This window comes from Pelobates fuscus, chromosome 1 (genome assembly GCF_036172605.1).
Source record: "Pelobates fuscus isolate aPelFus1 chromosome 1, aPelFus1.pri, whole genome shotgun sequence".
Lineage (NCBI taxonomy): Eukaryota > Metazoa > Chordata > Amphibia > Anura > Pelobatidae > Pelobates > Pelobates fuscus.
This window is the reverse complement of record NC_086317.1, coordinates 394570434-394583696: the sequence shown is the minus strand read 5'-3', so window position 1 is coordinate 394583696 and position 13263 is coordinate 394570434. Positions and strand designations below refer to the sequence as shown.

The 13263-nt window shown below is 45.2% G+C and overlaps 1 protein-coding gene across 2 annotated transcripts in view; it reads right to left on the bottom strand.

Moving 5' to 3' along the window:
* The window catches only part of LRP1 (LDL receptor related protein 1), a 312569-nt gene that overhangs the window by 219929 nt on the left and 79377 nt on the right, over positions 1–13263 (bottom strand). The window lies entirely within an intron of this gene.

Here is a 13263-nt window from a genome sequence, read left to right as displayed (position 1 = left end):
CCAGGATCAGCTCACCCTGTCTTGAAACCGCAGTGTCTGTGGATGTCATGCGGGTAGATAGGGCCACGCCTGCTTCTTCAAGCGCAGTGATGCGGCCTGTATGCGCTGTGATCTCGGCGCGAAGTCCTGCCACTTCATTCCTCATCGTTTCCTGAATATTCGCCTCCATGGCCTGTAGATCAGTTTTAGTGGCCATGGCAGCAGTCAGGTCCCTGAGGGAGTTTTCAATTCGCTCCAGAGCGGTGATTGCTGGGCCCTGTTCCGGCATAGGCACCATCTTGGGGGTAGCTGGGTCACCGCTCGCACTGGGCTGTTGCTGCAGGTAACTGTCCAAGGGACCCTGCTGGGGATTCCCCGGGGTCTGGGGGTGCTCCGGGCGTTTAGTGCGCCCCATTAAATCTGCTTAGCCGCTCTTAAAAGCTATAATTGGGGAACGGTGGAGCGGAGCTCTGTCTTCAAGCGGCCATCTTGGACGGAGCCGGCAAAGCTGCCATCAACTTTTCAGCTTTTCACAGCACCCATTGCTGGTATGACTAGAAGGAAACGTGTAAGCACTGCCTTAGCCATACTTCCAATTGGGACTGGCTGTTATTTAGTGTTAAACTGCTCCAAAATAGTTCAATGCTGAATAGACCGTCCAGGTACTCCAGGCAGTATAACCAATTCATCTTTAAGGGCCACCTTTAAAAATACATGTAAGCTGAAAAACTGTAAGTGAACAGTGCAAATGTCTATTATAAGTATATGCATATTTTAAATATGAAACAAAAGGCATTGTTGAAACCCAAAAAGGTTAAAGCAGATATCTTTGTATTCACCGAATTGTTCCATATGGACCCAAACAAGCATCTTTTTCAGCATGGCTGGGAGTTGGACTCTCACACAAAAGTAATGCAAGTTGAGCTAAAATATACATATGAAATATACACTACTGAAAATTCTATAAGGTCAAAGAATATGCCCTTCACAAAAGAAAATATTAAAAAAGCACTAAATAAACACACAAATTGTTTTTTTGTAGTTGCCTGAAGTATATAGCCTGTCTTTGCACGCTTTTCACAGTGATTTTAATGTTGTGGCTGATCAGATTATATACACATATATATACACACACACACACACACACACATATAAATTTTTTTTCTTTCTAAAAATACACACACACATACAAATGTGTCCAGCCCTGTGAATTAAAGCATACATAGAGTGGAGTAATATTGCTTTGTGTAGGAGGGAACCCAAGCAGGGGTGGAAAGGAGGAGATTAGCTCAAGTGCAAAGATATGAAGATGTGCATATTTAGAAGAATGAGTTTGGTCAATGTCATAATTTATCACCATGCCTTGGTGACAAGTGGTGACAAACTAGATTTAAGTTCCAGCACTGCTTCATATCAGTCCCTCCGTTAAAGACACAAGCCTAGCTGCTGATGCTAAAACCAGCTGGCAAGCCATGTAATGTAATGGCATGTCATGTACAAAATGTCAATAGGTGTACTCAGGGCCGGCGCTACCTGTAAGGCGGACTAGGGAAGGGGCGCCCCCAGGAGCGCCGGCCCCCCTCATGCTGCAGCCGCCCGAGCGCTCTGTAGAGAGCCTCAGGCGGCTGCAGCTTTGCCCGGGCTGGTGCGTCCATGAGGGCGCACCGCCCGGGCGCAGCACGAGGAGAGGGGCTGACAGGAGGTAAGCGCTCAGCGCTCCCTCCTGTCACTCCCTCACTGTAGCGTGGCCGAGCCCTGTATGGTCCGCCGGTACAGGGAGCATCTGTCTCCTCTACCCAACCGGACTAACAGGAAGTGAACACTGAGTGTGCACTTCCTTTTAGTCCGGCCGGGTACAGGAAACAAAAGTTCCCTGTACCCGCGGATCATACAGAGCTCGGCCACGCTACAACACAGGTGGGGGGGGGGGGGGAGATAAATAGAAAGGGGGGGGATAAATAGAAATGGGGGGGGAGATAAATAGAAAGGGGGGGAAGACAAGTAGAAGGGGGGGAGATAAATTGAAAGGGAGGGGGGAGATAAATTGAAAGGGGGGGAGGGGGATAAATTGAAAGGGGGGGATACATTGAAAGGGAAGGAGGGGATACATTAAAAGGGATGGGGGGAATAAATTGAAAGGGAGGGAGGGGAGATAAATTGAAAGGGGGGAGATACATTGAAAGGGGGGAGATACATTGAAAGGGGGGGGATACATTGAAAGGGGGGGATACATTGAAAGGGGGGAGATAAATTGACAGGGAGGGTGGGGGAATAAATTGAAAGGGAGGGGGAGAAGAGAGTGACAAGGGAGGGGGAGAAGAGAGTGACAAGGGAGGGGGAGAAGAGAGGGACAAGGGAGGGGGAGAAGAGAGGGACAAGGGAGGGGGAGAAGAGAGGGACAAGGGAGGGGGAGAAGAGAGGGACAAGGGAGGGGGAGAAGAGAGGGACAAGGGAGGGGGGAGAAGAGAGGGACAAGGGAGGGGGGAGAAGAGAGGGACAAGGGGGGGAGAAGAGTGTGACAAAGGAGGGGGGAGAAGAGAGTGACAAGGGAGGGGGGCGAGATTGACACCCATCACACACACACACACACAATGCACCCCTTACACACAGAAAAACACACAATGCATTACACAAACAGACACACACACACAAGCAATGCAACCCTTACACACAATGCATCCCTTGCACACACAGAAACACACAATGCATTCCTTACACACACTCAATGCACCCCTTACAGACGCACACACTGCATCCCGTACATACACAGTAACATACCTTGCAGCCCTTACACATACAAACACAGATTCACACAATGCATTCCTTACACACATCAGGACATCCCCTACACATTCCACCCCCTGTGAACAAACTCATTGGTGGAACATGAAGGTGGACCCTGGGACCCAGACCTTGAGCTGTGTAAAGGGCCCCCAAAAAATGGAGCTGCTTCCCGTTCTCCCAGAACATTGATTTTTGTGACCACAGTTACAAACAGCCTCCAGAGAGCCTGTTCTACACCAGACCAGTGGAGCCAGACTGCAGCTAGAGCCCATCATCCTCATCTGGTTGTAAGTAGGCAATCTAGTATATTATTCGTGGCACTAATCTCTAATTTACCTCACATTAAAGAAACACTATAGTCCCCAGAACCACTTCAGCTTAATGTAGTGGTTCTGGTGTCTATAGCCTGTCCCTGCAGGCCTTTTAATGTAAACATGGCGGCACTGCAGCACTGGCGTTAGTTAACATGGCAGATCATATGGATGGGGCATGGTGATGTCACATGGGGGGGGGGGGGGGGGGGGTGGCAAAAATCCTTGCACCGGCCCTGGGTGTACTCTTGAGAGTGGCTGGAAATACAAGAATTCTACACACACCTTCACAATCAATCCTGAGAACCAGATTAGGGCACAAACATTCTTAAAACAAATAGCATATTCCATAGCACTTTTTAATTCTAATATGAGGATAACTGAAAGAAAGTTAAAAAAAAAAAATAAAAAAACACATTACAAGAGGTTCACCACCATTTGCCTAACGATTTATAGAATGCAAAGAGAAGGAAGGAAGCCTTCCGTCAGACGGCAACGGGTTTCTCTCTAAACTTTTAGTTTCTTTTCACTTTTTCCTGATTATTCTCCCTCATGTACCCTGGTAGACCACTCATTCATTAATTTTTACATTTTTCCTTTCATCCCTTTCTCCCATTTTTCTTACTTTTCTGGAACTCTATTGAAATCACATATTCAATACAAGAGCGGTTTTAAATCCCCAGCTATTTTTTCACTATTTTTCACTCTTGAGATTTTATTTGGGAAGGAAATGTGCTAAAGCTAAACAGCATTCAGATTTGAAAGATGTCTCTAAAGGCCAGTTTTTATTCCAACAATATTCTGACACAGATAGATGCATTTGAAAATGTGTTATTCTTTCATTAACATATTCGTACTAGATATCGCATTACTGTTATCTTTACTGAATTCTTACAAAGAGCTGTGTCTCTTTGGACATTGAATAAAACAAAACAGAACGATCTCTGGAGGAGGCTGTAATGTTTATTACATGAAGGAAATGCCAGACTGTGCATATTCTCATCTGAAAGGGAGTTGCTCTTACTTCTTGAAATGCGATATGCATTATGCAATATGTTAATAAAATGACAACGTAGTCTTTAGAGCTCTAACTGTTGAAAGCTTAGATCAGAGAAGAATCTAAGAACACGTAAGATGTGTCCCAACTGTCTCTGGTTCAGCAGAACTGCCCTAAATTTGGGGTGCTGTCACTCAAGCACTTTAAAATTAACATTAAAGGGATGCTAGTCAATAGAACAACTGCAACTTAATGCAGTTCTGGTGTCTACAGCCTGCCCCTGCAGGCATTTTAAAATAAATGCTGCCTCTTAAAAAAATAAAGACAGGGTTTACATTAGTGCCTAGGAACATCTCTAGTGGCAGTCACTCAGACTGACACTAGAGGTGCTTCCTGGGTCAGTGCTGCCCAGTGTGCAGAAGTGACGTTCAGCATCTCCTCGCACTGCAAGGAGATGCTGAATGGCCCTCTTAGAAATGCATTTATTTAATACAACTCTATGAGGAAATGCAGATTGGCTTCTTAATACTTTTGATTGGGGAAGACCATCACATTTGATGAACTCAGCCAAGCATGTGGAGCAGAGTGAGCCAATAACAACGAGACCGGCACAGCGCTGGAAATAAGGGGAGTAAAAAAAATATTTTACTACTCTGACATGGGGGCCAGCCACCTAAACTATACTTTATAAGTAGTGTCAGGAATACAGGTTTGCATTCCTGACACTAAAGTGTCCCTTTAAAGTTCAGAGAATTTTGAGTTTAGTGTGATGAATTTTGTGTTGTATATCTATGCATGTAAAATATGCATGTTTTGGAGAGTGCATCATTTCTGTTCTATGTAGAATATGGGAGTACTGACTGAATCTCTTCCCAGCACAGCAGTTAGCATTATATATGCTGCACATATAGTACTGCAGTGCTCTCCCCCCGCCCAGAAACATTGTCTGTAGTTTACTGTTACCATTGGCAATAGCTTTGTTTGTTTGAGGTCACTGCCCACTGTGCCTCTATGGAAGAGTCACTACTCCCAATGTCTGGTGTTTAAAGCCCACATAGTAGTTATAAAGTTAATTTGATGAGAGATGTGTTGAATTTTGGATGTTCTAGAGATATAATATGGAGAGTTGTACTACTAGGACGAAGTGCATTTAGGAACAATTTACAAAAGTCTGCTCCCTAAACAGGATGTTGGAAAATTAACCACCCAGTAATTAAATTGTTTTGATCTAGATTTTTGTAGGTATATTCCAACTAATTTAAGGTATTAGGAGTATTAGATTTTTGGTCATTAACACCTTTAGAGAAGACATAAAAAAATTAAAAAAAATAACTCACAGCAAACTCTAGCACAAAGGAGATCAAACAAAATAATGAAAAAGGATTCACAGGTCAGAAAGGGATATGAGAAAGCACGAGACATGAAGCAGAACAGAAGACTACCATTGCATTCAACAGTACTGCAGTCTATGCCTTGATATTGAACAATTTTACACATGCAAGCAATATCCTATTTGTCACTAGAGCCAGCTGCTTGGATGAATGAAGTCTTCTGCTACAACAAGAAGTGCTTTAGGAAAAAAGAACTAGAAGTGCAGCCACTGAAACAGAGCTGTTCTGCTACACAGATTTCTCAGTGGTTGAAGGAGAATACCATCGATCAACCCGAGGACCTTCTCTTATAGAAATTTCTGCATGGGCTTCAAATAACCTTCTTCAATTCTGACACAGCCACATAGTGACTGATACATTCGGCTATAATTTCATGGTTTTCGCCTCTCTTGAATTTCCCTCTTAATGCCCCCTGTATCGTAAAGATTAGTCTCTCTCTCTCCTTCTTGCCAATTGCCTTAGGTCAGGGCTTGACAAAAATAAAATTCCTAAAGGAACACTATAAATCACTAGAACCACTACAGCTTGTCGTTGCCCAATCTATACTTAAAGGGACACTATAGTCACCAGAACAACTACAGCTTAATTAAGTTGTCATGGCAAGTATAGTCAGTCCCCTGCAGGCTTTTGTCTGTAAACACAGCCTTTTCAGAGAAAAGGCAGTGTTTGCATTAAAGCCTAGGGAACCTCCAGTGGTCACTTCTCAGATGGTTACTAGAGATGCTTCCTGGGTCAGTGCTGCACACTGCGCAACACTAACGTTCAACGTCTCCACGCTCGGCCTGGAGATGCTGAACTTTCTTCATAGAGATGCTAGCCAGCAGACACATGCAGAGCTGGAAATAAGGCAAGTTTTCTTACCTGTTATCCCAGCCACCTTAGTGGTTGTTTTAACAATATAGGGTCAGGAATACAAGTTTGTGTTGCTGACCCTATGGGGTTCATTTAATCCTGGAGAATTGGCTATATGTCAAAATTAAGCAATAACAGGGATAATAAATATTGGTTGACTTATATAATGACACCCACTCAAAAAAAAATAATAAAAAAAAAATAAAGAAAGAATATATATACATATACACACACACACACACACACACACACATATACCGTATTTATCGGTGTATAACATGCACTTTTTTCCCCTAAAAATAGGGGGGAAATCGTGGGTGCGTGTTATCCGCCGATATCCCATAATTACTTACCTGTCTTGAAGCGTGGGCCGGTGTTCAGTGCGCACCGCGGTACTGGAACTTCAATTTCAGGTTCCGGTTTCCGGCGGGACTGAAAGGAAGTGTGCACACTTCCTTTCAGTCCCGCCGGGAAACTGGAACCTGAAATTGAAGTTCCTGTACCGCGGTGCGCGCTGTGAAGCCGGCCCATGCTTCAAGACAGGTAAGTAATTATGGGACAAGGGAAAGTGCACTATGGGAGGGGAGGGGAGGGTAGAATACTATGGGAGGGGAGAATACTATGGGAGGGGGGGGAGAATACCATGGGAGGGGAGGGGGGGGAGAATACTATGGGAGGGGAGGGGGGGAGAATACTATGGGAGGGGAGGGAAGAATACTATGGGAGGGGAGGGGGGGAAGAATACTATGGGAGGGGAGGGGAGGGGGGGAAGAATACTATGGGAGGGGAGGGGGGGGAGAATACTATGGGAGGGGAGGGGGGGAGAATACTATGGGAGGGTAGGGGTGGAGAATACTATGGGAGGGGGTGGAGAATACTATAGAAAGGGGGGGAGAATACTATGGAAAGGGGGGGACAACACTATGGGATGAGGGGGGGAATACTATGGGAGGGGGGAAATTTCCTGGAATTTCCTTCTAAAAATGAGGTGTGTGTTATACGCCGGTGCGTGTTCTACGCCGATAAATACGGTATATATATATATATACACATACACATACATACATACATATACATATACACACACACACACACACACACACACACACACACACATCTATATAGTATTTATCGGTGTATAACATGCACTTTTTTCCCCTAAAAATAGGGGGAAAATCGTGGGTGCGTGTTATACGCCGATATCCCATAATTACTTACCTGTCTTGAAACGTGGGCCGGTGTTCAGTGCGCACCGCGGTACTGGAACTTCAATTTCAGGTTCCGGTTTCCGGTGGGACTGAAAGGAAGTGTGCACACTTCCTTTCAGTCCCGCCGGGAAACTGGAACCTGAAATTGAAGTTCCTGTACCGTGGTGCGCGCTGTGAAGCCGGCCCACGCTTCAAGACAGGTAAGTAATTATGGGACAAGGGAAAGTGCACTATAGGAGGGGAGGGGGGAATTTCCTGGAATTTCCTTCTAAAAATTAGGTGTGTGTTATACGCCGGTGCGTGTTCAACGCCGATAAATACGGTGTATATATATATATATATATATATACACATATATATACATATATATATATATATACATATATATACATATATATATATATATACATATATATATATATATATATATATATATATATATATATACACACACATACATACACACACACAAACACTTATTATTTATCGTTATTCTTTTAGACAATATCTTCATAGACTAAAGTAAAACTTAATGAAAAAGATGTTTATTTAACATATGCTATAGCACCTTTCGTTAATCCTGGAAGTTTCCACTGTCATCTTGTAAAATTACTGTAACTTGTGTAGTTAATGAGGTTTTGCCAATTTGTGTTTGTTATTTATATTTATTATTGACACAGCCAACAGCTCCTGTCTGCGTTCCTCCCTACACGTAGCACAGTGATGCTTTGTGCAAAGTCTCTCCGTCAAAGGCAGAGGGGCCCTGATTACTGGTACCAAAACATCAGAATTAAATGAATGAGACACTGTGACATGGCTCCCCGGGCCAGAAGGTTTGGCAAGCACTGGGAGGAAAGGCCACTAACTTTCAGACACATTTAATGAGGCATTTCTTGGGAGGAGAATGGAATTTTCAAGTGACCGACTCAACATACCTTCAGTCCATAATTCTATTTTATGTATTAATTTGAAGAAATATATCATGTAAAAATATATATTAAATATTAATAATTGTAGACAGCTCCCTGTGTCTGAAGTCCTTTGAGTTGAAGTTTACAGCTACTCCTGTAAGTTCGAACTTTTATAGAACTAGTTTAAAAAAAAAAAAATAGAACAGCTTTCCAAACCAAACCAAAGTTTGAAAAAAAGAAAATAAGGTTGCCGAGGATACTCCTTTCAAAACTATGAAGACTGCATTCTAATAGAATCACATTTACATTACAACTTACCTCTTTCTCCAGCGCCGGGCGGGGAGCTTTTCTCCTCCTCTTCTTCTTCCTTGCGATTTTCACAGTGAGAAGCACGCAAGCGCCTCTAGCGGCTGTCAATGAGACAGCCACTAGAGGTTTTGGAGGCTGGATTAACCCTCAGTATAAACATAGCAGTTTCTCTGAAACTGCTATGTTTATAAAAAAAGGGTTAATCCTAGAGGGACCTGGCACCCAGACCACTTCATTAAGCTGAAGTGGTCTGGGTGCCTAGAGTGGTCCTTTAATATTGCAAGGTTAAGACTGCCTCTAGTATACAGCCACTAGCGGCGCATGCTTCTGTTTCACAGAACTTAATAAGATACATTGTTCTTGTTTCACGTTACAGTTTAGCTGCATCAATTTATATTAGTGAGTTACCCAAAATCTCCCTTAATAACCCAGCCCTGGCCACACGGACACTCACACTTCTAAGATTAAATGGTCCCTGTTTGTCCATTCAAAATGTTGGGAGGTATGATGCACATATGTTTAGTTTAAAAAACATACAATAAGCTGATAGCAAAAAGAAGAAAGGGAAAACCAAAAATCACACTAACCTTTCTGATGTTGGTTTTTAATCAAGGCAAATGAATCTCACCAGGGGTCAAGTCCTGGAAAAAAAAGTGTGGGAACTCACCCATGATTCCCATTCCCTCCCCCCCCCCCCCCCCCCTAAAAAAAACAAAAAAACTACACACCTATGCATATAGTGCAGTTCAGGGTGTGTAATGAATGTACTGTGTTTGTAGTGAGTGCAGTCTGCATAATAAATGTAGTGTTTTTGTAGTGAGTGCAGAATGTGTATAATGAATTTAGTGTCTGTAGTGAGTGCAGAATGTGTATAATGAATTTAGTGTTTGTAGTGACTGCAGAGTGTGTATAGTGAATGTGTGTTTGTAGTGAGTGCAGAGTGTGTATAATGAATGCCGTGTGTTTGTAGTGAGTGCAGAGTGTTTATAATGAATGCAGTGTGTCTGTAGTGAGTGCAGAGTGTGTATAATGAATGCAGTGTGTTTGTAGTGAGTGCAAAGTGTGTATAATAAATGTAGTGTGTCTAGTGAGTGCAGAGTGTATAATGAATGCAGTGTGTTTGTAGTGAGTGCAGAGTGTGTATAATGAATGCAGTGTGTTTGTAGTGAGTGCAGAGTGTGTATAATGAATGTAGTGAGTGCAGTGTGTATAATAAATGTAGTGTGTTTGTAGTGAGTGCAGAGTGTGTATAATGAATGCAGTGTGTTTGTAGTGAGTGCAGAGTGTGTATAATGAATGCAGTGTGTTTGTAGTGAGTGCAGAGTGTGTATAATGAATGTAGTCTGTTTGTAGTGAGTGCAGAGTGTGTATAATAAATGCAGTGTGTGTAGTGAGTGCAGTGTGTATAATTAATGTAGTGTATTTGTAGTGAGTCCCGAGTGTGTATAATGAATGTAGTGTGTTTGAAGTAAGTTCCGAGTGTGTATAGTGAATGTAGTGTGATTGTAGTGAGTGCAGAGTGTGTATAGTGAATGTAATGTGTTTGTAGTGAGTGCCGAGTGTGTATAATGAATGTAGTGTGTTTGTAGTGAGTGCAGTGTGTATAATAAATGTAGTGTGTTTGTAGTGAGTGCAGTGTGTATAATAAATGTAGTGTGTTTGTAGTGAGTGCAGTGTGTATAATAAATGTAGTGTGTTTGTAGTGAGTGCAGGGTGTGTATAATGAATGCAGTGTATGTAGTGTGTAGTGAATGTAGTGTGTATAGTGAATGTAGTGTGTTTGTAGTGAGTGCAGAGTATGTATAATGAATGTAGTGTGTTTGTAGTGAGTGCAGAGTATGTATAATGAATGAAGTGTGTGTGTGTGTGTGTGCTGGAAGATGTGCGTGCGTGTGTGCTGGATGATGTGGGTGTGTGCTGGATGATGTGTGTGTGTGCTGGATGATGTGTGTGTGTGTGCTGGATGATGTGGGTGGGTGTGTGTGTGCTGGATGATGTGGGTGGGTGTGTGTGTGCTGGATGATGTGGGTGGGTGTGTGTGTGCTGGATGATGTGGGTGGGTGTGTGTGTGCTGGATGATGTGGGTGGGTGTGTGTGCGCTGGATGATGTGGGTGGGTGTGTGTGCGCTGGATGATGTGGGTGGGTGTGTGTGCGCTGGATGATGTGGGTGGGTGTGTGTGCGCTGGATGATGTGGGTGGGTGTGTGTGCGCTGGATGATGTGGGTGTGTGTGTGTGCGCTGGATGATGTGGGTGTGTGTGTGCGCGCTGGATGATGTGGGTGTGTGTGTGTGCGCTGGATGATCTGTGTGTGTGTGTGTGCTGGATGATGTGTGAGTGCGGGATGATGTGTGTGCAGTGGCATACACACGATCCATGGGGCCCCGGTGCGAAAATTGATCTGTGGACCCCCCCCCCCACACACACACACACACGCTTACTCTGCACGGGCCTGGGCCGCAACACATGGTGCGACCCCTGTGACCTCGTGATGTACGCCAGTGCATGCAGATACACATAGACTTAAAGGACCACTATAGGCACTCTGATCACTTCAGCTCAATGAAGTGGTCTGGGTGCCAGTTCCCTCTAGTTTTAACCCTGCAGCTGAAAACATAGCAGTTTCAGAGAAACTGCTATGTTTCACTAAGGGTTAATCCAGCCTCTAGTAGCTGTCTCACTGACAGCCGCTAGAGGCGCTTCCGCGATTCTCACTGTGAAAAATCACAGTGAGAAGACGCTGGACGTCCATAGGAAAGCATTGAGTAATGCTTTCCTATGGGCAGTTTGAATGCGTTCCCGGCTCTGCTGCGCATGCGCATTCGGAGCTGAGAGGCGGATCAGGGCGGAGAGATCACCAGCGCAAAGGGAGCCCAGCGCTGGAGAAAGGTAAGTGCTGAAGGGGTTTTTACCACACACACACACACACACACTCTTACGAACAGACACATACACACTAGCTAACAGACACACACATTTACTGACAGACACACTTAGTGACAGACATACATACACTCTCACTGACAAACACACACTCACTAACAGACACACACAAATTAACACACTCAGTAAGACACACAGTAACACACTCACTGACACACAAACACACACTGACACTCACTAGCAGACACACACTCACTAACACACACACTAACAAACACACAAAAACTAACACTCACTGACACTCACTAGCAGACACACACAAACTAACACACTCAGTAACAGACACACACACTAACACACACACTCGAGGGCTGCACACAGAGGGTGCTGCACACAGAGGGCAAGGGGGCTGCACAGAGAAGGGGGAATGAACTGCACAGAGGGGGAAGGGGAATTCACACTGGGGGTGGGGGCTGCACACAGAGAGGGAAAGGGGGCTGCACAAAGGGGGGAAAGGGCGATTCACACAAAGGGGAATTAACTGCACAGAAGGGGAAGAGGGGGAAATTAACTGCACAGAGGGAAAAATGGGGATTCATACAAGGGGGAGAGGGCTGCACAGAGAGGGGGAAGGGGGCTGCACAAAGTGGGGAAAGGGGGCTGCACAAAGGGGGGAATGAACTGCACAGAAGGGGGAAAGGGGGAATCACAGAGGGGGTAAAGGGGTTCAAACAGGAGGAAAGGATGCACAAAGGGGGATGGGCAGCACACAGGATTGCCAAGGGACTCACTGTGGTGGGGATTAAGGACTTTAAAATACTACAACAATGCAATGCAAAAACAAACAAAAACAACAACAATACACCTTCCTATTTGTTGTCCCCCTCACTTTGGCTTACCTTGGGTCAAAGAGGGGAGACACAATGATCTGGACCTGGCCTGACTGGGGGGACTCTGCTCTGCACGATGCACAGCAACACTCAGTGTCTGCTACTTCCTGCTGTCAGACAGTGGCAGTGCTGAAGGGCTGCTGCCTGCTGGAGAGGCAGTGAGGGAGATCTGATTTCCTGCGGAGCAGGAGGAGAAGGTTCCTTCCTGGCTGCCTTACCACCTCCACGTTCCCCCCCTGGGCTCCACCCCCACTACCTGCACCACACGCCCCAGTCAGACAGCATACCGGCCCCAGCTTAACTGCTGCATCAGTCACTGAGTCTGAGACTCAGAGCAGCCAGCCAGCCATCTGCCGAGGCCGCCCACAGCACCAGGAAGAATGTTATTATCCCCCCCCCCCCCTCCCTGCTTCTTACCTTGTCAGGGAGGGGGGAGATCGCCTGGTGGTCCGGTGGAGGGAAGCAGCCGCTGCACACAGGGGCCATCACACGCTGTGTTCCCTCTCCAGCTCTAACTCTCGCGAGACTCGCCTGTGCGGAGCGTTGCCATGGTAACCCGTGGTCTCGCGAGAGTTAGAGCCGGAGAGGGAACACAGCGTGTGATGGCCCCTGTGTGCAGGTAGCAGGGCAGGTCCTGCAGGACTGGGAACGGGAACGGCGTTCCTGCTTTGGAAAAAGTGCAGGAACGCCGTTCCCATGCGTTCCTGCAGGACTCGAGCCCTGAATCTCACTATATTTTTTTTAAATGT